Source organism: Penaeus chinensis, chromosome 22, assembly GCF_019202785.1.
Source record: "Penaeus chinensis breed Huanghai No. 1 chromosome 22, ASM1920278v2, whole genome shotgun sequence".
Lineage (NCBI taxonomy): Eukaryota > Metazoa > Arthropoda > Malacostraca > Decapoda > Penaeidae > Penaeus > Penaeus chinensis.
Window position 1 is genome coordinate 19,648,184 of NC_061840.1, and position 2,980 is coordinate 19,651,163.

Here is a 2,980-nt window from a genome sequence, read left to right on the forward strand (position 1 = left end):
ATCGAACATCGAATCCACACTGATACGAATGTCCCTGTCTCTGTACGCCAGTGGAGACTACCACAGAGCACGAAGGAAATAATCAAGCAGGAGTGTAAGACAATGATACAACAAGGTGTGATAGAACCTTCTACGAGCCCATGGTTATCACCAGTTGTTCTTGTCAAAAAGAAGGATGGCTCGGTACGTTTTTGTGTGGACTATCGAGGCCTTAACAAGGTAACGACACCTGACAGCTATCCGCTTCCTAGGATAGATGAGCTCATGGACTCTCTATCTGGGAAGACATGGTTCACTGTTCTCGATAGCCGAGCTGCATATTGGGCCATTTCTGTTCACCCTGAGGACCGCCCAAAGACAGCTTTTACGGATGGAAATCGCCTGTATCAGTTCCGACGTCTTCCATTCGGACTGTCAACAGCACCAACAACATTTCAGAGGACCATGAATGTTGTTCTCTCATCTGTTCTTGGGCGACACACTCTTGCCTACCTAGATGACGTTGTGGTTGCATCTACGTCCTTTGATGCTCACCTGAAACATCTACAAGAGACTTTAGGACTCCTTGAAAATGCAGGCATGAAACTTAACCTCCTTAAGTGTGAATTTGCTCGACAGGAAGTGAAACTACTCGGTTTTATTGTTGGGAAGGATGGTGTTCGGCCAAACCCTGACAAGGTGCTAGCAATTGCAGCCATGAAGCGACCCAGATCAGCACGTGACATCCGCAGGTTTCTTGGTGCATGTGGATTTTTCAGGCGGCACATTCCACAATTTGCCACTATTGCTACCCCGCTGACCCAACTGACCAAGAAGAATGTAAGATTCAAATGGGGAGACGCAGCTCAACAGGCTTTTGACACGCTAAAGAAGGCCTTGGTTACAGCACCTGTCCTGCGCCTTCCAGATTTTGACCGACAATTCGAGGTCCACACTGATGCTAGTGGTCAGGCTCTAGGTGCTGTTCTTCTCCAAAGGGACGAAGGTGGGAAACCACATGCTGTTGCATATTGGTCACGGATACTAAAGGATGCAGAATCTCGTTACCCCATCATTGATTTGGAGGCCCTTGCAGTTGTAGAGGCCATTAGAATATTTGACCCCTACATTTATGGTAGACGTTTCGCTGTCTGGACGGACCATAGTCCACTAACATACGTCTTTTCAAGAAAGACCAAGAGTAAGAGGCTAAGTAGGTTTGCCCATGAGTTATCTGACTATGATTTTGCACTACATTATAAGCAAGGAGCAAGTAATTATGTCCCTGACCTTCTGTCCAGACCCCCAGGAGAACCTACCCCATCTCCTGATTATGCTTGTCCTGTAGAAGACTCTGATGCTATGCCTGGACCTAATTCTGATGCCCCACTACTGGAAATAACCCCTTCAGTGCAGAATCAGGAGGTGCAAGGACAGCAACCATGTCAGATGCTCAACCTTACGTCCTTAGCCTCTCGGCAGATGAGAGATGAACAGCTACAGGATCCTGTCTGTGCGGATCTGATAGCCTGGCTCGAGAGACGTCAGTCATTGCCTAATATTCGTCCACCTGCAGCTATAAGCAACTTTGAAACACACGATGGAGTATTATACCACCTTCGTCATTTTCCAGACCGTGTTGTTAAACAGATTTATGTGCCACACCATCTATGCCACCAGGCATTACACATGGCTCACCAGCCTCCAACGGCAGCCCATCCAGGGGCACTGCGCACTTATCAAAATTTACGGAATAACTGGTTCTTCCCAAACATGCTTCATTTGGCACGAACGTATGTTGCTGGATGTGAAACGTGTCAGCGTCGCAAGGCTCCAGTGGTTAGAGCACCTATGCAAGGACATCCACCACCTCAAGCTCCCTTAGAAATGGTCTCCGCAGATTTAATGGACCTTCGCAGTTCTGCACAAGGATTTCGATACGTCTTGTCCATTATTGACCATCATACACGATATCTCCAGTTAATTCCTCTCAGGGATAAGTCTGCAAGTAGAGTTTTGAAAGCTTTTGTTGACCACTTCATTACATTGTTTGGTCCTCCAGCCCAACTCCACACAGATAATGGCTTGGAGTTTTCTTCTGATGAGTGGCGTTCACTCTTAAAGGAGTTAGAGATGAAACATTCCTTTTCTGTTGCATACCACCCACAATCGAATGGTGTAGTTGAAAGGAGCAACAGGGTAGTGAAAGACGCTCTTGCAACTCTGGTACAACGGTCGCCTTCACAGTGGCCTACCCACCTGCCAGCCGTACGCTTTGCCCTGAACTCGGCCATCCATCGGTCAACCAGGGATCAACCTTTGTACCTACTGACCGGGAGAATGGCACTTTTTCCTCGCGGTCTGACAAATCTGCAGACTACTGATGAGGGGTTGATGATGAAGAGTCTTGCTGAGGCTCGCCGTATAGCAATAAAGGTGACCCTAGAAACTCGCGAAGCCAATAAGAGGTATTATGATAGAAAGACGAGACCTCTACACTTAAGTGAAGGATCTTTAGTTTTACGCACAGTAGAAGGTAACACAAGAGCCCTAGATAGCCGGTGGAAGGGGCCATTTCGGGTTCTAAAGAAGGTTGGTTCTGTTGTCTATGATATATTGGAGCTGCAGCAACCTCATCGTACTATGCGTGTCCACGCAAGTCAGCTCAGGCCATTTGTTCCTGCGTCAGAGATAGACTTTGTAGAGGAGAGTGACCAGTTACCATATCCACCTATGAACTTTGATTTTGATGCTGCACCGGACTCGAGCGAAACACTTACAGACCGTGAGAATGGGGACGGTGATAGGGATGAATTTTCTGGTATCTACTCAGAACGTACTGATAGCTATTAGTATTGCTCCTGCTGTGTGGAAGGTGTGAGTACATGAGAAATTGTTTATGAATGTTTAAGTTCATGGTCGTGAAGGTGAGTGTACTCAGAAATTCTTAGATTGAATTTATATGAACGGTTGTACTATATTTCCCTTATATCATTTTATC